This window comes from Cuculus canorus, chromosome 1 (assembly GCF_017976375.1).
Source record: "Cuculus canorus isolate bCucCan1 chromosome 1, bCucCan1.pri, whole genome shotgun sequence".
Taxonomy (NCBI): Eukaryota; Metazoa; Chordata; class Aves; order Cuculiformes; family Cuculidae; genus Cuculus; species Cuculus canorus.
The window spans coordinates 41,922,691-41,947,624 of NC_071401.1; positions in this window are offsets into that span (position 1 = coordinate 41,922,691).

Here is a 24,934-nt window from a genome sequence, read left to right on the forward strand (position 1 = left end):
GTCAAGGTTTTCTATAAATTTGTATTTTTCTTCTTGTCCTAAAAGGGATATGTTTCCGGCACTTTAGGTTATACGGGTGAAAATAAGGTATTTGACTTCTTGAACTGTCACAGAGATAAGAAAGGTTACTTACAGAGTAACTAGCTTATCAATCTGAGGATAATGTAAAGCTGAGAAAAATGTAAAGAGGGCTTTGATATTGCATGGTTAATAGTTAAGCAGTAGAATGCTGAAGATCAAACTGCACACTCAATACCAACTTGTCCCTGTATACATGCCCATCACAGTACAGTCTCCAGTTGTATTACAATTGAACTTCAAATGATTCTTATTGTTACTTGGTTAATTTCTTCCTTCTCCTATTTTTACTGACTTCTAAGTATGGATAAAATGCTTCACTGCAAACCTCTACTTTAACTGAACACGTTGCAGTGCATATGTGCATAATGGTATTCTTAGAAACTTATTGGTTAAATCCTGGAAAGTCTCTATAGTACCTATGGACTCCTTCCACTTAACACCAAGCATTTTAATTAAAAATAAAAATGGTCAAAATTTTATTAGCTTCTATCTTTGAGCCAAATTTTAGCACAAGTCAAATTCCAACATATTTTTCCTATTGTTAAAATTTGAAACTTAAAAGATTCCACTTGTTTTCCTATCAGTAACATTTCTCTAATTTTCTGTCCTGAGATCTCACCTAGATGTGTTTCCTAGAAGCATTTCAAGAAAGTGAAATGTAGTCTTCAAACTGGCATTTAAAAAAAAAGATCCAGAATCTGTAGTCTTTGTGCAGACTATTTCATGCTGAAAAGTTGTACTTTAAAAACATCACTACCTTATACAAAAAGTATATCAAATTTCAGCATTGTGCCATCAATCCATCAAAATCCAGCTAATGCTGGTGTTTAGATTCATATGCATTTTGATAAACATGTCTGATATGTTAACGCTTTATTATGTTTGGTTGTAGACTCGAGTTTTTTGGACTTCAGTTTTCCTAATTTCCTCCTTGTTTTCCCTAGACATATTTTCATTACTGCAGCCATCTGGTACAACTTCCTTTTCTGTAAACGTACATACTCTCAGTGAAGAAATTGGTATTAACCAAGGATCTTATCTGTACTTTTAAAATAAACACCCACTTTATTCAAGGAAATAAAAAAAAAAAAAGTGACTTTGGCAGGAAAAAAACCCCAACAAACAGTTTTGTTAAATGATTGGAAAATGAATACAATCACTGGGAATAAGTAGCAGATATTATGCTGTGCCACTTCTAGAACGGAAAGCACGTTCAGAGCATAAGCTGTAATGTATAGAGCTAGATAAGATTTTGGTTGGGAAAATTGAATGTAGACATGATTAAACTTCGGGACATATCCAGAAGAGATTAAATTAGGACATATAGTCTTAAGCGAAGTTATGTGTTATCTTACATTAATGATTAATCATAGTTTAAATAGGTTTTTTTTAACAATGGCTTTCAATTGTACCAAGTCTGATTCACAGTGCATCATGGAAAAAAAATGGATAAAATGTGCAAAATAATTAATAATTAACAGGAAAAGAAGAAGAAGAAGAAGAAGAAGAAGAAGAAGAAGAAGAAGAAGAAGAAGAAGAAAAAGAAGAAGAAGAAGAAGAAGAAGAAGGATAAGAAGAAGAGGAAGAAGAACTGATTGATTCAGGTAGTCAACATACATGTTTAAGATATTCTGGCAAAAAAAATCTAGATATTTAATTTTTGCAGAAATATTTTTCACTTAGTGCTTAATCATTAAAAATCTTATATTTGACCAATTCTAAAAGAAGATTCTCTAGATCTTAGAAAACCTCAGTCTATGTTCAAATACACACAGACCTGACAGTTTTAGGAGTTTTTCACAGAACTTCATCAGTTCAGAAAATAGAAGCAGTGTTTTCTTTGCAGCCTTTGAAAAGATTTTGCACAAAGCAGGGCTAAGACTGGTTGGCGGGGACCAGGAGAGCAGCATTTCCACAAAACTAGACACCTAAACATTAGGAGCAGTAAAAGATAACTACTCTGCAATACCAAGAGAGACACTGGCACTTGAAATAGAATGCTAGAACAGTCATGAACTTAAAGACAAGGATTCCACATACATCAGCTTTAAGACATCTTTCACCCATCCCTACAAGAATATCATGCAAATTTTCAATTTACTAACCCAACTGATCCTTTCTTTAATTTGCGGTTCAACAACACTCAATATCAACCCCAGCAGGTGACAAACTCCTTCCAGTTTCTTTCCAAAATTTTCTTTCTGCTTCCACAAGGAGACTTAAAGGAGGTAGCTGGGCTACTGGTGTATAAGCTACCATTAGTCTCCTAAGCTATGGTAGATGAATCTCTGAAACTCTACTGCAGTGAGAGTTGGGAAACGTATTGATCATTGTATTTAGATCCTTACCAGGAAGGAAAACACGCAACTGATTGCTGCTGGAACTGTAAATGGCAAATCACTGATAACTTCAGTAACAATATTTCCTGCTGAATTGCTATTAATCATTATTGACATAAAAAAAATGAAAACAGGCAAATTTCCTGAATATTTTCCTTTTCTGTGTAATATCAGTCCCCAAATAATATCCAGCCAGGCTGGCTGAATTTAACCACATTTTCTCACTGAAATAATATGGAACCTTTCTTAGACATATAATTACTCTACATGCCTACATCTAACAAAATCAAGACCATATTACTTATCTTCAAAAAACCCAGAAGATAACCTCTGAACTGTGTGTAAAAACTCATTTGTCTCATTCTCCTTTAAAACTTTGTAGTAGTTCATCACTTTTCTGGTGATCTTTATTCATTAGTTAAAGGAATTGAAGGTGCTGCTAGCTGACATCACACCATGAGTTCAATAACTGAAAGAGAAAATATTTGCTCTGCAAGTAAAACATTGGGAAGGACTCACTAAATTCGATATAATTAACATGAAAGACAAGACACTTAAAGGTTACTTTTCTTTCCTATTTCACCTACCCAATCCTTGGCCTGCCCTCTGATGCACTCTGCACAGTGTTTTAACAACTAACTTCATATTTGTACGCAGTTTGTTGGAGAAAGGTGATTTTCCCTCTTTCAGTTCTGAATGTCTCATCACTCATTGTGAATACAGGGGAATAATCTGTGTTCCATCATTTTAACTGGGTTATAGCTAGGCTATAGCCCAGGTATAGCTCAAGCTCCATCCTTAATGTGTGAACCTTCCCAAATGCAATGAAACACATTCAGTCTCAGATTTCAAGATCATCTTGTTTTAACAATAAGGATTTTTTTAATGTGAGGACAGATTTCAAGTGTCCCTCTTGAAATATCTAATCTGACACACTAAGACTGATCTGTTCATAGGCCCTGGTCCATAATCCAAGCTGGTTAATTCTTAATCTCAATATCTATTTTTAATAATCTTAGACGATGTAATTACAAATAAAATTTTATTCCTTTTTTCCAATTGAAAGATTTGATGCTTTTTATATCTTAAAGCTCATGAATACCCAACAGTAGCAGCAGTATTTATCTTCTTCCTGAATATGATGGTTATTCTAGGCATCCACATATATTTATGTTAGAGATCTTCTTTCCTTTCAAAATGCATAGAAATTAGAAGGTAGTTTTAATTAAAATGATTACTGTTGTGGTTATGTTATTGAGCAATATTTTGGGATAAATATGTTCACTGTTAGAAGTATAATTCCACTTTTCATCTTCATGCTAAGTAATATTTATATAGTTCATCCTTAAATTGTGTAAAATTGGAGTTGATCCCAACTGCTAGAAGGCGGTGTTTTTAAAACAAGGCTAAGCAAGCACAAGAGTTTATATGAAGATACAAATTTGATTAGCATTCAGACAAAACAAGTTCAGCCAGGCTGGCTTGCACAGTTATTCCAGTCTGACTCCAGTGACTTTTCACTGCATTGACCTTTTAAAGAGGGACTTTATTTTATTACAACTCATAGCACTTTTGAAAGAAAGAAATACATAGGGTGATACGACACAGTGCAGGTCACAGTTGTTGGTAACAAGCATTCAGCAGTCTCTTGTAGAAATTTGCATTAAAGCCAATTCATTAACTATCACAACAAAGTTTAACAGGGATAAAGAAAACTATTAACAAAACCCCACTGTGAGATTCTCTCTTCTGCAGCACCATTCCCTAGAAATATTCAGATTATTTGATTTAGTAGCTCCCTTACAGAAAGACAGTATGCTGAAATAGTGATATAGGAATTAATATATAAATCTCCACTGGATCAAAGATAATTCAGTGAGTCTTATTTATAGTATTATTCTGGCATTTTCATAATAGTCTGAAATCTCTGTTTAAACTGTGAGAAAATAGACTTCATGCAGAATAGTACAGATTCCACTATTAATATGTCAACATATAGAAAAATTATGCGAACACAGGCAACTGGGTAAAAAAAATATAGGCAACTCAGCAGATACTGAAAAAATCAACAATTCACTGTTTGAAAATAATGAACATAATCCTAAAATGTACCATTGGAAACCTCCCCCCACGATTAAAAACCAAGAACCTTAAGTTGCCTATCAGTGATGCAAAAGGCTACCCGTGCCAGCTTCTGTTTGAGATTAATCACTATTAATGTCAGACTCTAATCCCACCAGATACTGCAATGGAGCATCAGACAGGACATGTTATCTCAGTGTGGTTCAAAAGGACTTCTGTTCCAGGAAAAAGCCAACTTGATGTAAAAAAATGACTATTGTTTTTTTCGGAGCTCAAGTGAAAACTACGGAGAATTATGCCATTGTACTCTTTGATAAGTTCAAACTGGCAAAATGAAAGACAAATTTCTATCATGATTACTACAAGGGTCTCACCCAGAAGTAAAAAGACATAGAAAAGATGAATATATGCTTTTTCTTTTCCTGTTTCGACTACTGCCTTTTCCTCCCACCCAGCCTTTCAAAACTGTGGCAAACAATGCTTTCCTAGATCATAACTTTGACCTCACCATTTATTTTGTTTGTCTGCTGAATTCTGTTCATTTATATGTATTGCAGGCAGCCTGAAAGCCCTACGAAAACATTAGAACTCTACAGTTAATAAAAAGAAACCTACAAACCAGGGACTTGATTGAGTTTTATCTTTCTAATTTAGGCGTTTAAGATCTAAATGTGTTATGTTTGACTTTGTCACCTGTCAGGCATAATCTGAGGAAAGAAACTATTCCGAGATGTGATTCTTGTGGTACATCTCACCTATTTTAGATGTTACCTCAGAACAAGATATTTTGTTGCCTAAATTTGCTTATTTCACATTACTGACTGTAAACCAGAGTACATGTCTGTATTGTAGGTGTTTATACTCATTTCTCCTTGTCTCAAAGAGCTCGTAACACATCCACTAGCCCCCAAAAACCCAAACAGGAAACTATAAAGGGAAAAAATGAAGCCATATAAGGTGACATCTAGACTGAAAATATATTCTATTGCACTTTGCCTGCTTGTGAAACCTGTAATTTTTTTCTGCTGGTAGTAGTTCCTTCAGAGGTGGTGGGTTGTGCTGGAAGTCATGGAACAACATTTCTTTCCAATGACTAAAGAGGCAGATGGGGTGATGGTTTTATAAGTTATTTTTCCTGGAATTTGGGTTCATAACAGATTACTGCTATGCCTTTGTGAATAGTTGTTATTGCATAATTTACTAAATAGGTGTACAGTAGATGATATCTACCTTGTTTATTTCTCATTCTACAGGCTTGTGACTTTCAAAGCTTTCTACCTGTGCTTCCACTTTTTTCCTTTAGCAAAGCCTTCTCCACCGTGCTCACTAGTATTGTGGTATTTAGTATTTGTCATTTAGAGTATACCGCCTCTACCACTAGCATACAACTGCCTTAGCCTCTGATTGAAAGGGAACATTTCTGGTCTGAGTCACATGAGTTTTAATAGAATATATAGCTTTTTAATACTTGCCCTTTCCCCTTTAAGTTGATTTCAATGTGATTTATGTTGATTTATTTATGTTTTATTTATGTTGATTTGTTGATTATGTTGATTATGTTGATTTCAATCACTACCAGTATCTCCATTTCTTTTCTCTTGCTTGATTCTTATCTCCTGATGTTTGCCTCTCCATAATCCTCCATTTCTCTTCCTGCATTGTCTGTGTTTGGTTTTGCTTGCTAGAAAATCTACTTGTATTTCTCTGTCGTCTTTCTCCAGCTTTCTGTAAATTTCTTAAAACTCTTTCATTATCAAGAGAGGCACAACTTTTTGCCCTAGAGTTGGTTTGAAAGTTTGTTCAGGTAGATAGTACGATCCAGCAGTTTGCATGGAATGGTCTTTCTGACTTTAAGCTACCACTTTAAAGCCTTTATTTTCTCCTTTATGGTTATTGTGACTCAACTATGTTGTTTTCTATGCCCATTTCTGAGAAATAACCCAGATGTCATGTAAGAAGTTCGAATAGGTCCTCCTGAGCTGTTGTAGACACTTGTGACATTTCGTATGTGTATTAGCTTTTACCTGAATGTTTAGAGCCAGGCATTGCATCACATTGACTTTGGTTGCTCCTGACTGAAGGTGGTACACTCTGTTGTAGGACCTATCAACTCTCACTGCTGTGATTTACCGTGGGTGCACAGACCTTTGCCCATATAGAAGTAAAGAGCAAGTAAAACTTCATACCCTTACAGATCCCTTTAATTAAAATCCTCATGTTTCCTGTCTTCTCCTATGTTTTTTGCAAGCTACCATCTTTCCATAAAATCAATGGAAAAAATCTGAGTTGTCGCTTGAAAGCAAATAATGAATATCAATAAAAAAATCTGTGGTAAACTCTAGTTTATTGAATCTATGGTTCAGCAAAAAGAAGTCATTCTGGCCAAGAACAGTACAGCACAAGACAGCACTAGTAGCAACAAATTGTATTCAGCCTCTTTGTCTTTGTACAGGCAAGAAACAAATTTATATTAACACCCACAATTTAGCATCAGTATCCCAATTTCTGTCAGGACATCAGCAGTAAGAATCTTATTGTGCCAAGCATTGAAAATATGCTCTTCAAATGTACTATTGACAAAAAAGGACACAATAAGAAATCAAATGAAGCTGAATAGATACTTGTATTGAATGTTAGATGTGAGGAACACATTAGTTGAAAACAGTATCATAGAATCATAGAATGGTTTGAGTTGGAAGGGGCCTTAAAGATCATCTAGTTCCAAACCTCTTGCCATGGGCAGTGACATCTCCCACTAGACCAGACCACTCAGAGCCTCATCCAATGTGGTTTTTGAACGCTTTCAGGGATGGAGCTTCCATGATTTCTCTGGGCAACCTGTTCCAGTGCCTCATCAACATCCAGGTGAAGAATTCCTTCCTTATAGCTAAATCTTCTCTCTTTCATTTTAAAGCCTTTACACCATGTCTCATCACTACACGCCCTTGGAAAAAGTCCCTCCCCAGCTTTCTTTTAGGCCCCCTTTAGGTACTGGAAAGTCTTTATAAGGTCTTCCAAGAGCAGTCTCCAATCTGAACAACCCCATCTCTCTCAGCCTGTCTTCATAGGAGAGACACTCCAGCCCTCTAACCATCTTCATGGACCCTCCTCTTGACTTGGTACAAAAGATCCATGTCCTTCTTATGTTGAGGGTCCCAGAGTTGAATGCAGTACTCCAGTTGGGGTCTCATTGAGAGCAGGGGGGAGGGGAAGATTCACCTCCCTTGAGCTGCTGGTCACGCTTCCTCTGATGCAGCCCAGGATATGGTTGGCTTTCTGGGCTGCAAGACCACATTGCTGGCTTATGTTGAGCTTCTCATCCACCAGCACCCCAAGTTCTTCTCAGGGCTACTCTCAATCTGTTCTCCTCCCTGACTTTATTTGTGCTTTGAATTTGTGCTGATAAAGGTGCAGGACCTTGCACTTGGCCTTGTTGAACTTCATGAGGTTCACTCTCAAGCCTGTCAAGGCCCCTCTTGAGGGCATTCCTTTCCTTCAGCATGTCAACTATGTCACAGAACTTGGTGTCATCACCAAACTTGCTCACCATTGAACTTGAATCACCATTAGATTGCCTATTTTTTTGCATGGATGTTTTATTTGTTTAGAGGAACAGCAAGTTCCCATTATCATGCCCATTATGACTGGAATTTTCTAAACTTTGTGTGTTCCAGTTCTAGCTGGTTTTGAAAAGAAATCATTGCAGACTCCAGAGAAAAGAAAAGATCAGGCGCTTTTGGGCATCCAGAGAAAGAGCTTAGCTGATGTAAGAACACAGTAACATCAGACAACTAATACTTCTCCTGGAACAATATCTGGACTTCATTTACTGTTTGAGTTGCACAGTTACCGTGCAGAATATGCTGAGGGTACCAGTTACTTTGAGTATGCAGATGAACAGGATTATTAAATAATTTCCAAAGGTACGTGTGCTGAGATAAATACCTTTTGTTACTGTAGAAATGTAAATTAAAATGAAGAAATAGAATTCTATAAAGGCTTGAGCAACTGCAAATTGCAGTCATTAATTGAACTCTTTTCTTCTGTGTTTCCTTGTTCTAAGCTTTCTTATGATCACCACTATTTAAATTTGTTTTGCAGTGCTGAAGGGCATCACTTTGCAGCACTTGTAACTGTAAATATCAGCTGTTCTGTGTTTTAAGATGCCTTTGAACCTGAAAGTTTTCCCACATCATAGCAAAAAATTACAGGTGTGCAAAATGTTAGAATAATGGGAAAAAAGGAGAGTTGTAACAGGAGTGGGTGTATCACCATAACACTGTTCTGAGGTTATCATATATTCATTTTAATATCTACTTCTGAAGTTAGGATTTCTAAACCTGGATTTCTTCTGTATAGGAATCTTCTGTATTTCTTCTCTGTTTAAAAACCAAAGGTGAGATATCAACAGTTTACAGTCAGATGGTAAAGAGCTGAAGCCTGCATATTACAGACCTGATTCATTTGTGTTATTCCAACCCATGCTCCAGGGTCCCAGCAAGAGAAGTAACCACAATAGACCTTGTGAGAGTAAAAGCATTTAAATTGCAATCTTTTGGCAGGCAGGTGTGCATCTATGGGGTAGCTATACAAACAATGACTCAGATTTCCAAGTTTGGTGGTTGTATTACGATCACGTAGTAGGATTGCTTCAGCTCCTGGCGTCTCCTTTTATATTTGTATCTTTTGGGCAAAAGCAGGTTTTTGTTTTGGTTTTTTTTTGCCATGGCAGTGCCTCTGCATTAATGCTACATTAGTCTATCCACAATATAGATACATACTCCAGTTCCCTAATCATTTTCTCTGTCTGTCAGAAAAAGGAAGCACAGTGACTGACAGAGCACCTTCCCTAGCATGTGCGTGCATGAGATGGACCAGCACAGTGGATTTGGAAACATTTATTTAAAATTTAATATTTGTAGAAAGATGCCTTTAAGTAGGTGGAGGAAGACCAGAAATGGATAAACCGCTAAATTAAATAAAGCTTCTGGATTTAGAGAATGAAAAGAAACCTTGTTGCAAGAACAGTCCCCAAAACAGCAGTTCTGTGCTTGTCAGCATCTCCTCTTCCCCACCTTTTTCTTCTAAGCCATTTAAAAACTTTGACTAATTATGTAATTATTCTAATCCTAAATGCATTTTTAAATTTCCAAAGTTTAGTGCGTACTCACTGAGGTGCATACTCCTGGTATGGTCATGATTTACACTGACTGTAGGAGTGATCTCAACCATCTTAGGCATTTACAGGTTAATTGCTTAATTCTAAACTGGTCAACTCACCTTCAGTTTAGAATAAGTGAAGCCAGAGTCACTGACCTAGACCATTGCTGTATGTACTCCTAACCACAGCCATGTCACATCCTGAGGGCTCTCTTAGTAAACTTTTTTACTCAGGCCAAATGGTACAAGAGGTTCACTTACACAGGGTTCACTTTCACTCTACTCATATGTAGACTCAACTTGACTCTATCCACAATGAGCTTGGTAGCAGGTGATCTCTTGTGAACCTAAAACGTTATTTTTATTTTGGTTTTGTTTCATCTTTCAAAGAGTTTGAAATGATCTGAAACCTGTGTTTCTGGTTACCGTGGAGGTATATTTATAACATGAAACTGAGGGTACATTTCTCACCCTGAGGCCTGGCTTAGGCACACAAGGCAGTGTTAGAAGTAGAGTTTTGGAACTGTACGTCACAGAGAAAGCCAAGACTGACTCAGTCTTGCCTAGTCTGTCTTGTGGGAATGACTGCCAGTACAAACTATCACCAAAACCAAGCTTATGGCACTAAACAGTTAAAAAAATCACAAACCAAATAGTATAGAAGTGAAGCAGTGTGATAAAAGAAGGAACTGAGACACAGGAATGAACTATGAAGCTAAGTTATTTGGTTGTGTATGTATATTCACTTTGAGAAAATAGTTTTTAAACGTCTAAGGTAGAGTGAGATGAATAAGATGAATCTTATCTACTTTCATAGCATGAATAGACATGAAATCCCTTTTGTCTGGAATAGCCTTTGACAGTAGGATTACCTACAAAGGGGTTTCAACATCATAGTTTTATGCTGTTAATTTTTGGGATTCATTACACCTTTAACATTTTGATACACGTTTGTGTATTGTGAAAAACATTGGAAGGGTGCAAATATTCTCATGGGAAACATCCTCAGGAAAACTAGAATAAGTTGAGGTAGCATTTCAGGGGTTGTGAAGACCAAACTTGTTATCTACATTCAAAAAATTTAATGTCTTAAATCATTCTCTAAAAAATACACCAGCATTGTTAAGATATTTTTTTGTTTGTTTGTCTCTAGTATTTCCTTTATCTTGTGCAGGCATGTAGAAAGATCCCCTGTAGGCAAAGGAAAAATTCAGACTGGATCTTAACATCCTGAGCTGATAACTTGTTTCATTACTATATGAATAAAATATATATTTGATAATATATAATAAATATAATATATAATAAATATAATATATAATATGTTAGACAAATTTCTGCTTGATGAGGGCCTCTGGAGTGTAGGTTTATAGTTTTCACTCACTTGATGAAAATAATTTTCTTTTACTGAATGTGATTGTGATTCCTTTATTTTTCTAAATATTTCCTCTCAAAAGAGCTATCTTGAATGGCTTGGAGCATGATTGCTAACCATATATTTATTGCTATTTCTATATATTAATTTTCTTAGCTTGCAAGATCCTTGAGATGAGATTCTGCAATCTCATTCAGAAGTTAACAGTGAATGGATGTACCATGTGTATACTGTAATAGCAATAATAGTAGATACTTAACAAATAGATGGTATATCCAGTGTTTTGAAGAAAAGCAAACTGCATAAAGACCTGAGTTTGACCCAGTCTGACCTCATAGCTGACCCTGTTTTGAGCAGAAGATTGGACTAAATAAACTCCTGGGTTATGTCCCCTTCAACATGAATTTTCCTATATTCTTATGAATCTCAGCTGCTGGATTTCATTGTTGTTTTGGTTCTTCTGGAAACAGAATACCTGAAAACCACAATTTCCGCTTTTAAATTTTTCATACATAGATATGTGTAAGAGATATGTATGTACATGAATATACAAATAATGGCTTCTTTCTATTCTTGAAAGTTTCTAAAATGAAATCTTACCTTTTTTTCAGATTTATTCAGTGTTTCTAGTGGCATGAAAATAAGTTTACACAGTTCTAGTAAGGGAAACCAATTGAAATTCACTGAAAAGATTACTATAAGAAGCCAGTCAATGCATTCATTGGAAAATGTTATATATCTCTCACCAGAATATTCTGTGATAACCTATGATAGTCGCTGACACTTTTTAGAGTGGTTCAGTTCTTCTCGGTCATATATTTTTCAGAGGTAACAAAACCTTACAAGTTGTACATTCAGTTTAGAGTTACAGTCTTATTGTGGCATGAGTGAAAACATGCAAACTTCTTTTATTTTCCCATTCCTTTCTTTCCTGTGTCATGACTAGATTGTATTTTGGGCATATTTTCTGACAGGGCTGAGGAGAACTTTTTTGTTTGAAATATGAAATCAATCTTAATGTTAAAATTGAGCTATATGGGCATTTCAAATATTTGAGAACAGTCACACTCTCTGAGGAATCTGTGTACAAATGCAGATCTGAAAGAAAATGGTGGTGTTTTTACAGTATGTGAACACAACCATCTGATTTATAGTTCAATCTGTTAATGCACTCTGTTATTAGGCCACCTGGCAGTTTTATGCATTGTGAATTTAAAGAGGAGCTCAATGTAACATAAGCTTTACAAGCTGGGGAAATATTATTGAAATGAAACATGAATGAGAACCATTTAAACAATAAAATAATGTGTGTAGACTATATATTTTTCATTTTAGTAAATGCACAGCCTAGTTTTTATTTGCTGAAGTTAGATGAGGTTCTGAGAGACTCTGACTTTGAACGTTTAAACTAGCTTCCTTTTATAATACTGTCAATTCTATAGTTTTTGATGTTCACATCGGTAAAATCAAACCCATACTTTTCTATGACACTGGAAAACTGCAATTTTGAGAGTAATTTTCATAGCTTTCTTAACATAATATTTAATAGTTGCATGGTTTGAATTTAATTCATCAACAGGCTATACCTACATATACAAGTCTGTACCAAAATTTGATAGAAACAGGTTTACCAGCCCACACTGTAAGAGGTCATGAGCCTGAAAGAAAACAAAGTTTATCTTAGTAAACAGATTTAGTTATAACTGTGCATATATATGTATATTTATAAGAAATGTATTTGTACATACAAATATTAATAATTAATTAAACACGTCCAAAGAACAGCAACGAACTGTCTGGAGCAGAAGTCTTATGAGGAGTAGCTGAAGGAACAGGGGTTGTTTAGCCTAGAGAAAAAAATGATGGGAGAAGACCTCATTTTCCCTACAACTGCCTGAAAGGAAGTTGTAGCAAGGTGGGTGTTGGTCTCTTCTCCTGAGTAACTAGAGACAGGATAAGAGGAAACAGCCTCAAACTGCACCAGGGGAAGTTTAGAATGGATATTAGGAAATATCTGAATTCACTGAAAGGACTGTCAAGCATTGCAATTGGCTACTGAGAGAAGTTATTGAATTCACCATCCCTGGAGGCATTTAAAAATTGTGCAGATGTGAAGCTTACGGACACGTTGGGTTAACGATTAGACTTGATGGTCTTAAGGGTCTTCTCCAACCTACAAGATTCTATGATTCTTTCTCTCTTTTTGTTTTGGTTTTAGATCTTTAACGTTCTTGTTTGCAAGATTTTTATTAAACTGTGATGCTAGAAACTTCCTTTTTCTATTTAAAATTAAATGTGAGAACATTCCCATGACCTCAGGGCTGGGGTTTTAAGTACAAGAAGAGTTGGCAGAGCTGCAGACATAAAATAAGTATTCTATTATTCTATGCAACTATAGGATAACCCCTCCTGATCTGGCACAGAACCCTGAACGCACCTAAATTTTTCCGGGTGTTTATAGGCACGTCTAGATTTTGGGCTGTCTGCCTTTCAATTAGATGTTTGCTAATTTCTCCAGTATCCACAGGAGACCATTTTCAGTGGTGTTAAGAGTGAAAATGAAACCTTATCTATCATTTGTTCCTTTTCAATAGCATTCAAACAGAGTTTTGCTGTGCAGTAGAAATAGTGAATTGAATGAGTAGAGTGTCTCTTTATCTTGCCTGGGTGGTTATTTAAGGTTTTACAGAACTCCAGCTTTTTCCTTTGTCCATAACTACAGGGACAGCTGGATGAATTAGGAACGTGTAGAGAAGTTGCTGTGTCTTCTCAGGATTTTACTGGCCTAAGCTGGAAAGGATGATTTGCACTGTAAAAAAGTGTAACAAAAGAGAGATCTAAGGGAATAATTACAAACTTCTGAGTCACAGTTCTCTCCCCATGGCAGTGCAGATAAGCACCTCCCTTTATTCAAAGCAAGAAGTAAAGTTAAGCACTTCGTACAGGAAATCTTGCAAGTATGTGTATTAATGTATATTTCTTAGCACCTACAAGCACGCTCCAAAAGTCACAGAGTAAAAAGGAATGATTCAACAAGGAATTAATGCACTGCTAAAAGACTTGTCTTTATCTCTCTGCAATCTTGGCCATAGTATTTAAAGGATATACAAGGTTCTGTAACTAACCCTCAGGTACAGACCCTCAAAGTCTTGCCTAGGTAGCAGTTTATTCTCATCTGGAAGATCCAAGTTCCTCATTTGAAATCAGACAGAGCAGGGTTTGAATCCAAGTCGTTCACATCTTTGATGAATGCTCTAATCACAGAATCACAGAATGGGTGAAGTTGAAAGGGACCTCTGGAGGTCATCCAGTCTAACTGAAGCAGACCCATCTAGAGCCAGTTGCCCAGGACTGTGTTCAGATAGCTTTTGATTATCTCTAAAGATTGAAACTCCACTACCTGTGCCAGGGCTCAGTGACCATTAAAGTAAAAGAGGTCTTTCCTGATGTTCATGTGGAACTTCCTGTATTTCAGTTTGTGTCACATTGCTTCTTGTCTTGTCAGTGGGCACCACTGAAAGGAGCCTGGCTCTGTCCTCCCTCCTGTCTCTTCTCTTCAGGTATTCACATACATGTATATCTGTCTGTCTGTCTGTCTATCTATCTATCTACCCATCTACATTGATAACGTTTCCTCCTGTCCCCAACTCAAGCAGTCTCTTCTCCAGGCTAAACAGTTTCAGCTTTCTCAGTCTTTCCTCATAGATGAGATGCACTGTGTCCATGTCTCTCTTCTACTGAGAAGCCCAGAACTGGACACAGTACTCCAGATGTGGCCTGACCAGTGCTGAGTAGAGGGGAAGGATCACCTCCCTCAACTCAACGGCAATACTAAGGCAGCTCAGGATACCACTCACCTTCTTTGTCTCAAGGGTGCACTGGTAGTTTTTGTTGAAATTGATGTCCACCGGGACCTCCAGGTCCTTTTCTGCCAAGATGCTTTCCAGCTGGATGGCTCTCTGATGCATAAGGTTATTTTTTCCTAGGTACAGAACTTCTTTGCACTTCTCCCTGTTGAGCTTCATAAGGTTCCTGTCAGCCCATTTAGTGACCCTGCTGAGGTCCCTCTAGATGGTAACACGACCCTCTTGTGTAACAGCCACTCCTCTCAGTTTTGTGTCATCTGCAAACCTGCTGAGGGTACACTCTGCCCCGGACCATTAATGATGGTGATGGACAAGATTGGACTCAATATTGAAGTAAAAGGGTAAAAGCTGCAGCTTTGTGAGTCCTTAGTGAGACAGAAATTTTACTGTATGCTGTGGGCAGAGAACTAAGGTGCAAGACTCTCACTCTCCGCTCACATTTCATTTTACCTAGTGCCAGGAAGAGTATTTGTTAACTGGGCTGAAGTATCATTCTAAACTGCTTGTAGGCCATCATTAGAAATGTCTATTTCTCACAGGCATATGAGAATTAGACATTTCTACCCAAACTTTAGACATCCAATGTGGATTTCAGCTTCATGTGGTGGACATATGAATTTATCTGTCTAAATGTAGGTGCCATTATTTGAGGGATTTGTCTGAATTCATCTTGTAGACAACAGAGAACTACTCAAAAAGACCTAGAACTCTCCTGAAAATGGCTCAATTCTGTTACCAAAAGAGAAATAATCAGTACTTTCTCCACCCAGTGTCTATCTGACACTTCAGGAGGGTGTATGTTTTCCATAGGTTCTATGCCTTATAACAGCATCTATGACTGTCTCAGATACTCTGAGGCATCTTAAATAGTACTAGACGCTTCTGTTTTGACAACTTTTGCTTTCAGTCACTTTTTAGATTCCATCAATTGCTTTGGCAGACACATAGCTTACACATAACCATCTATCTTTTCACACCTAAATGCAGGTGTACAGTCTGTAGCTAAATCCAATTTCCAGTGAAAGAGTTCTACATCAGTAAATGTTCATAAAACATATACTTCAAGAAGAAATACAAAGAGTCTATCACCGAAGCTCACAAACTGTCTAGTGTTTTTTGAAGGGCAACACTATACTATATAGTTGAAAATAGCCAATGGTGAAAAAGCGGATTCTTAATCATTATGTTTTACTAGTATTTAAGTGCCAGCTAGATGTCAGGGTGTGGAATCCATCACAGTTTGACCATATTGAAGGACTACTCTGAGGCTGTCACGTTTCCATAGAGAGTAACTCCAAAGTTATTCAGGGGTTAAAGCAACCACTGAAATTTCAAGGTTTAATTCTATTTTTTTTAATGTATTCTGATTAATTAACACCTTTATCTTTTATCTTCTTTGTGCATGTTAGGTAGCAAAAAAGTACACAGAAGTCACTCCTAAGCTAGTCTAGTCCTAGGTCTAGTTTCAGCAAACTAGGAATAATCAGATGCCATATGGTGGTAAAATGCTGGCTTACAAATATTATTAAGTATATACAGAAATCACTTAACGAATATTTTCCCAAAAGTGTTATTAATGGCTGAAGTACAACTGACGTATATTGTTACTGGTTTTTGACATTAGAGAAACTGTTCCTATTTCAGTCTCTTTCTTAATAAACAGAATTTTATAATGTATGAATTCAAAGAGCTTTCCTGGATTGTAGGGCAGTATGAGAATTGTTTCTTTGGAGTGTTACTTCTGAGAATTGTTTACACAGATGGAAGGCTTGGCTGCATCATTTTAGTGCTATTTCTGTTTCTATTCTGCCTCCTTCTTGTTAAGCATGATGCTCACAACAAGAAACCTATATGCTTATTTCTTGAAAATTAACAGCATTGAAAAATCCATTAACAATCTTGGCAAATGCCATTAACTGAAGCCTTCTTGCAAGACTCCAGAAACAGCTAAGATTTAGAAACTTTCAGCCTAGGAATGACCCCACAAGATCAAGGTTGAAGTACATACATAAACATGAGGACGTGGACACTGAGCTGTCAGTGTAATACTGAAAGGAGAAATGCAGTGGTACAGCATCTCCTCTGTGAAAACGCAGCATTTCAGTCTCTGCAGTTGTCAGCCAGTCACCTTTCACAAGCAGAAAATTCACTCAGCAAGGTTCTTTAAAATCTTCTTTCCTTATAACAGAGCTGAGCTTAGAAGTTTGAAATCAATGCCTTGTAAAAAGAAACCATGTGGGTGGCATTTTCCAACCATGAGATATGTCATTACCATTGACCTCACTACTCTTCTTAAATAGCCAGAGAAGGGCAACAAAATTGTCAATTAGATCTGCAGTGAGCAGGAGTCAGCCTTACTTAACTTGTGCTTGCCTGCATAATCATGCATATCTCTCCTCTATATCAGGAGTTGTTCAACCCTATAATAACTAGGGTTCAACAAGTCTGAACCACCTTCCTTTGCTGATGATATGGAAGCTGTTGATTTGCTACAGATTATTCGGGATTTTTGTAGCCTTTATAGAATGTTGTATTTTAAATTCCACCTTTAAGAGTTTGTGCTGTGGCTACCACATAGGAAATAGTAGAAGGATGTACAGTATTAAGCAAAGATTGTGGGTTTACTTTTTTAAAGACCATAGCAAGTTTATTTGTTATGCTGTGCATCATAAAGCAACCACACTAAATCTGGCATGACCTGCAGTCTTATCATAAGACAGGGTAAGGGATGGACAGAGTTATGAAGAACTGAACATCATTTGAAGAGCTATATGCAGATAGTGTTGTGAAATGTAACAGCATTATGACTTCCGTACCACACATCCTGTTGTCATAAAAGCGCTAAATTCACTCTAAGGTTTTTAAAGGGTTTAAGCAGGTTAGATTTAAAACCCATGAATATGTTTATCAACTCTCATAGCTGTGCAATATTTCTTCAGTTTGCAGAGTCCACTGTAGAAAAAGTGCTTTTTTGAAATAAGTAATTCCTCCTGCAATATTGAAATCTAGTTGACTCCCGAGAAGAAAGCCCTCTTTCAACATTATGTCCTTCTAAGCCTTCCTTTGCCTAATAGTAGCCCATCTCCTCACCTAATTGTGGCACTGGACATTCTCCATTTACAAATGCATCCTACAGTTGAGCTGCACTAATAAAACACCACTGACTCACATTTGAGTCTAAGGTTCCACATCCCAAGTCTCACTCTGGATACCAAGGTTAGAAAGCTTTCGTGTGCTGAATAGAGTTGCACAGCATTAAGCATTAACAGTTATGCCCCTCAACTATTCGTACTATGATAATAATCTCACTTACCTTTTCAACATGCGTATACTTTGTAGTGTAGAGGATGGGGCCTTTCATGCAGATCTAATATGCAGTGCATTAACAATTCCACACAGCTGCTAGATTAGGTACCCATGAGGGGCTCATTACACTCCACCTTATTTCCTTGATGTGGTTAAAGATGTGACTAATCTTGAGTAGGATTTGGACTCTGTTATCACCTACTTTTTCTGTCATTAACATCTGTCCTGGAGGTTTTCTATTCTACCCATATTCAGGTTGTTGATCCCCTTCCTTTTGCACATTGGTCTTAATTGAATAACTACATGTTGAAAATGCTGCTTCTTGCTTTCTTTTGCGACACACCTTATATATGAGAGGATTTTTTCATTAATGCCCACAAAGACACCCTGGAGATCTCCCCTTCTGCCCTCTACAATGTGTACACTGTGGATGTGCCATATATGATTTTTTTTGTGCTGATTCCCGTGTCCTTATTTCCAGGTTGCAGTCCTCTTTTGTTTGCTACACCGTCTTTTGGCAATCAAAGATTCAAAAAACACTGATCTAGATTCAAAACTAAACTCTAGAGCCTTCTTCCACTAAAACTACTTATTTTAGAGATTTCATGCACAGAAACCACTACAGAACAAATTTTCTTTTCCTCTAACACTACTGTTTTCAATTACAACATTTCTAGCTTATCTGCTTTTGCTTTGCACCAGATAGATTTTTTTAGTGCTCTAATGCCTAAATTGCTAGAGACTAACATTTTTGAAGTATTATTCCATGAAATTCATCACATTTGCTTAAAATACATTTAGTAAAATGTAGAAGATAACACATAACAAAGCTATTCTCAGTTATTTAAAAGAATACAACTATAAACCACTACCTTACTGGAAGAAATCTCAATTAAGCAGAATTGCCGTCCCCATTAAGAAGTAGTCATTGCCATTAAGTATCACTGGACTTAAATCGTTCCCAGGGAGACGTCCTGATTAAGAGGACTTCCTGGCTTAACTGTATCTCAATTAAATAGAATGTGCTGCATCAGCATTTCATTTCATGAATGCACTGAGAAGACATTTGGTACAACTTTGAAATGGTTTGTGTGGTTGCTAACATTATTGAAAATTTAGATATGAATGTGAAAAGGACTGCTTGGAATTAGATGATGATGATGTGGATATTTGGGATTTCAGTGGCATAAATAACTCATTCTGTAACTTCTATTTCATGAGACTCTATTCTGATGTACTTATTTTTTGACAGTAGAAGCAAAAAGAAATCGATTTTTTAATAATGTTGTTAATATCAGAAAGAAATTAGGGACTATTGAGTGTCATGCGTATCGCTTCATGTGTCATCAAGCCAACAGTGGAAGAAGATCATGCAACTTAACAATGTTTCCCCATGAGTTTGTATAAAACTAACCATCCTTTGAAAACTATTGGCAGTTTATTCTGATGAGATAATAAGAATAAAAGGATAAATACATTGCAGATGTTTTATCTTCCCCCCCTCTTTATCTAGGCACTACTCTGATCTTGTCATGTACATCCATGTTCTGGTTGCACAGATGAATTCTGTGTCACCTTAGAAAATGGGAGTCCTCTTATCCACTAATGAAAGGAGGTATTTATCTGCTTAATTCCCATCAACATTAGTGGAAGTTACATGCCTAATTCTGATCAACGTTGGTAAGAAATGCACCTTAAATTTTCAGCTGCTTGAAACAGCAGCCTCTGCAGCCACACATAAGAGATTATAAATAAAGAAACAATAGAAACAAAGCAGGTTCCTAAGAGGTACCAGCAGTGTATAGATAGAAGCAGACAATTTTCCCCTCAGCAAGCTTTTCTGCTTAAATCATTTTAGTAAATAAATATTTAACAAGTGACAGAACTTAATTGATGTTTATATTTACACAGCAGTTAATTTATATTCTGCTAAAGCTGAATCCTCCATCCACAATAATTCTTTATATTTCTCCGTGGTGGCAGACACCCAAACAGCACAGTTGTGTTTTTGAAGAAAATCATAACAACAAAAAAAATGTACTACTCCAAATACTATATAAGTCATTACATTTTTTTCCTCTCTTCAGCTGTCAGATGCATTGCATTATATTATCAGATTGATAGATCTAGTGTTATTTCAACATTTACCATTTTACAACAACAAATAGAAAACATATAAAGAAGCTTTGGTAACAAATCTTTCTTAATATGTGTGTGAAGCAGACAGTCAGTCTAAGAGAAAATATAACTGATGACAGATTTCATTTCGATCTGCTGGTGTTTATTAAGAAGTCTATGAAGAAAAAAGCTGTATCTGAATACATCTCTTTCTGCAAACAAAGGAAAGTTTTAATTGCTTTAATCAGCACTTGCTTTGTCTTTGGAATGACAGAAAAACAAGTCAGGTATAATCAGCAAATGTATTCTAAAAGAAATTTGTAAGCAGAGAGTTTAGACTACTTTTGTCATTTGTGTCTAGAACATGGTTAAAATTTACACTTCAGGTGCAACGTCATTAAAACATTCTTAAATCCTCTTTATAAAACAGATTTGTACTTGACTTAATTTTATGTCATTTTGGCATGTGAAGAAAGGAGTTGGCATAAATCTGACCAATCCCCTCTCCTGCAAAACCTTAAAAGTGCTGTTGAAGCTATATCAGATTTTGGAAATCAGGGTACAGCCCAAGGAAACAAGCTGCATGTTGAGTAAGATGTGCAGCTAAAAGGATAATAATTCAACAAAATCCATGTCAGCTAGCAGAGTTGGGAGGAAGTGATGGGCAAAACACATTACTTCTTTCAGCTTACAGACTATTTTATATCTTGAAGATGCAAGTATCTTCCTCCTCACCAGAAAGGGCCAAAAAACCCCCTTCTACTGTGAAAAAAAAAAAAAAAACCAAACAGCATAAAAACCCCTGCAACACCCAAATCTCTCTTAAGCAGGCAATGGAAGTTACATTCCAGATAGAACCAGCACCTTCTAGATAAAGGCCCACAAGGGAATTTGTTTTTCAAATTTCTAAACTTGTTAGATAAAAGCTTAGTCCTGCTGAAGGGATGGACCATTCATCTATTCAGAGCAAACATTATTTCACTCAATATCTCTGCATTCATTTGGTCATGTAAATACGTAACTCTTGTCCAGCATAGGGGAACATAAGAGAAAGATAAGAGTCATGTCTTTCTGGAACTAAAACAGGACTGCTCAATTTTAATCCCTGCATGAACGGTTCTTAACTGTGGCCCTGTGGAGCACTGTCGGTATCTGAAAACCTATGTCAGGAAGTTATGTCTCCTGCTGCAAACAGATTGTATTTGCAGAGATACATGTTTTAAACGAATACTGATTTTAAACGCCTGTGGGCACTTAATTCAGTATGTGCAGTGACTGTCACATTGTCATCATATACAGTAGTTAGACCAGAAGCAGTCTAGGTGAAAATTTGGGTTCTGTGTAACTGGTATAACAATCTTTCTTTAATGTAAAAGCTTAAACCAAAATGTGTTTGTTGGAATATCTTCAACACACAGTAGGACTAGGGGCCTCACCATCCTCATCAGCTCTTATTCCCAGCATATCGCTTAATGTCTTGATTTCTCTCAGACTGCCAAGTAGAGAAATGGGATTGAGAAGAAGACACTGACCTGCACCTAGCTCTTCCAGGTCTTTCTCTCTCTGAATGCCATAAATTTCTCATTCTTAGCTGAGAAAATTAACTAACCCTGTTTTCAAGCTGCAGCAAGGGCCATGAAATACCTCCTCTTCTCTTCACAGACACTGAGGGTGGCTCTTTGCCTACCATGTGACATCCCCAAGTACGCAGCCAAGGTGCCTTGACTGAGCATACTGTTTCTACAGTCTAACCTCAGCATCTCACTGACAATCATAGAATCATAGAATCACCAGGTTGGAAAGGACCCACTGGATCATCGAGTCCAACCATTCCCAACACCCCCTTAAACCAGGTCCCCAAGCACTTCATCAACCCGTTCCTTGAACACCTCCAGGGAAGGTGACTCGACCACCTCCATGGGCAGCCTGTTCCAGTGCCTGATGTGAAGAATTTTTTTCTGATATCCAGCCTGAACCTCCCCTGCTGAGCTTGAGGCCATTCCCCCTTGTCCTGTCCCCTGTCACTTGGGAGAAGAGGCCAGCTCCCTCCTCTCCACAACCTCCTTTCAGGTAGTAGTAGAGAGTAATAAGGTCTCCCCTCAGCCTCCTCTTCTCCAGGCTAAACAACCCCAGCTCTCTCAGCTGCTCCTCATAAGACTTGTTCTCCAGCCCCATCACCAGCTTTGTTGCTCTTCTCTGGACACGCTCCAGAGCCTCAACATCCTTCTTGTGGTGAGAGGACCAGAACTGAACACAGTACTCAAGGTGCGGTCTCACCAGTCTGTGATCTTCCCAGGCTCACTGTATGTTCAACAAACATGAAGAGGAACACTTATTCAGAGGAGATTTTGAAGAAAGAGGTTAGTGTAGATGCTCTGAATCATCCTCTCAAGAGGACTATGGATCTCATCTCTCTCTCCATGACCTACACAGAATTTAGGAAGCCCAGCCTGGGCATGTCTTTTGGTGTTTGAAGTCCGGAAAAGTGCGTTGCTCCCTCAGGGAACAGCTTGGTGCCCAGACAAGGCACCTGAATACTATATTTCAGGTCATCAGTAGATAAAGCTAATCACAAGAAATAATTTAGGTTGAAAATCAATGACAAAACTTGCACTGACTTCAGTGGGGCCAGTATTTCATCCTATGTGATTTCAAACTAGCCACAAAATGGACAGTGCTGTGCTACTATTATTGGAGCTATCATTTTATCCCTAATTCAGACAATAAACCTTTCACATGCTAGGTATGAGATGGACAGATTCATATAGAAATAACCCTTCAAGGATAAACACCCTTTTTAAATCACTGAAGAATCTGAGTGGGACTTTAATCACTAGCACAGACTGGCAGGTCATTTTTTTGACACTTGCACACAATTTTGAAAATCAGCCAGAATTGACAGGTGCAAAGTTTCTGCACTCCTGTTATACACAATAATCCAGTAGTGAATGGTTATATGTAGCCTTATTATATGTATACCCTTTTATATATGTATCTCTCTCTATATATCTCCAGAGACATTTTGGCAGTAACTTGTGCCCGATATTGGAGAGAGGCAGTACACAACTGTGCTCAAATAAAGCAGTGAAAGAAAATGTAATGAATCTAGGTTTTTAGTAAGAGTGGTATGCTTTCTTATTAAACTTTCCTGTAATACTACATGTTTTAGCACTGTTAGTAGATCTAAAAAAAAGAAGCAAAAGAAAAAAAAGAGGTGATGAAGGTTTCACCGTTTCCATGCTAAAGCCGTCCCTCAGAAGACTTAATCCTGAAAACCCTTTCAAGCAGGCTAAAGTTATCTAATTTAGTGAGTTTTCTCCAATAAATGAAGGGAAACACTTGAATATGTGTTGGCTCACCGTCTAAATCAGAAGTGTATACTGTGGAGTTCATCCAGGAAGAAGCAGTTCTGAGCAAAGGTCTTCCAAGCAAAATTTCTGGTTCTCCAGTCTTCACTTCCTCTTCACACTTATTCTTGTCCCCTGCAGAGTTAAGGACAGATCATGAATTACACCTCGTTCCCAATTTACTAAAGTACTAAAACAATGTATTTTAGTTATTGACATGTTAACCTTTGCATGATACCATAACTGCACGATTTAAATTTTGCATGATTAACATTTTAAGATTAACAAAAGAAACCAAAAAGATTGGTGAATGTTTGATATTTTTAGTACAAGCTACTGACCAAATTCCCTACACACATCCAAACATACTTGTTAAATAACAGAATTAATAATCAGCAAAACAATTCAACGGTAAAATCCCCTCACTTATATCAATATTTCTCATGAACACTGAGTTTGTGACTGCAACAAAAAAAAAAGCCTGGGAAAAAGCTGTTGCAAAAGTCTGGCAAAGGGATCGTGGAAAAAAGAAGGGAATTGGAAGAGGCTGCAGAACTCACTGCAGAACTGCTGAATGCAAGTTCCCTTGCTGAAAATGTCATGGTATCAAAAGGAACTCCTCACTGCCTTTGGACACTTCTCTTGGGACAAGAGCTGACACATTTATGCTATAATATTCTACCTCAGATTTTCAACTATTAAAATAGGTGAAATGAAAATGCTTTATGATGGTATTCAGAGCACATTTCAAAGGAAAATCAAGTTCATTAATTTCAAATACGTAGTGGTTCTTGTTTCATACAGGGTGCATTCTATCGGACCTTGGGGCCAGAATTTCAAGTCTCTGTTCCTAGATATGGCAAGGTAAGTATGTTTATATGCTTTAATAAAACATGAATTTTTATTGTATGGGTGCCCCGTAGCATGTGCAGTGTGAATATTAAATCATAAAGACTACCACCTTAGTCTACTAATATGTTGGCAAAAATCAGAAAATAACAGAAAAATCTTTCACAATTAGTGTAAATGTGCCATAAACTTTATTTTAATTGACAGAAATACATATTCCCTTCAACTAGATCAGAGACATTTAATACATACCCAATCATAAGATTTTAATCTTTTTTTTTTGTTCTAACCTAATAAGTAATGTAATGTATCCAAGCAACTATTGTGGTTCCTCTGAGAGAATAAGTCTTGCAAAAGGTGGACAGGTTCTATTAAGCTTCATGCATCATTCCCCTGAATATTTTATCTTTT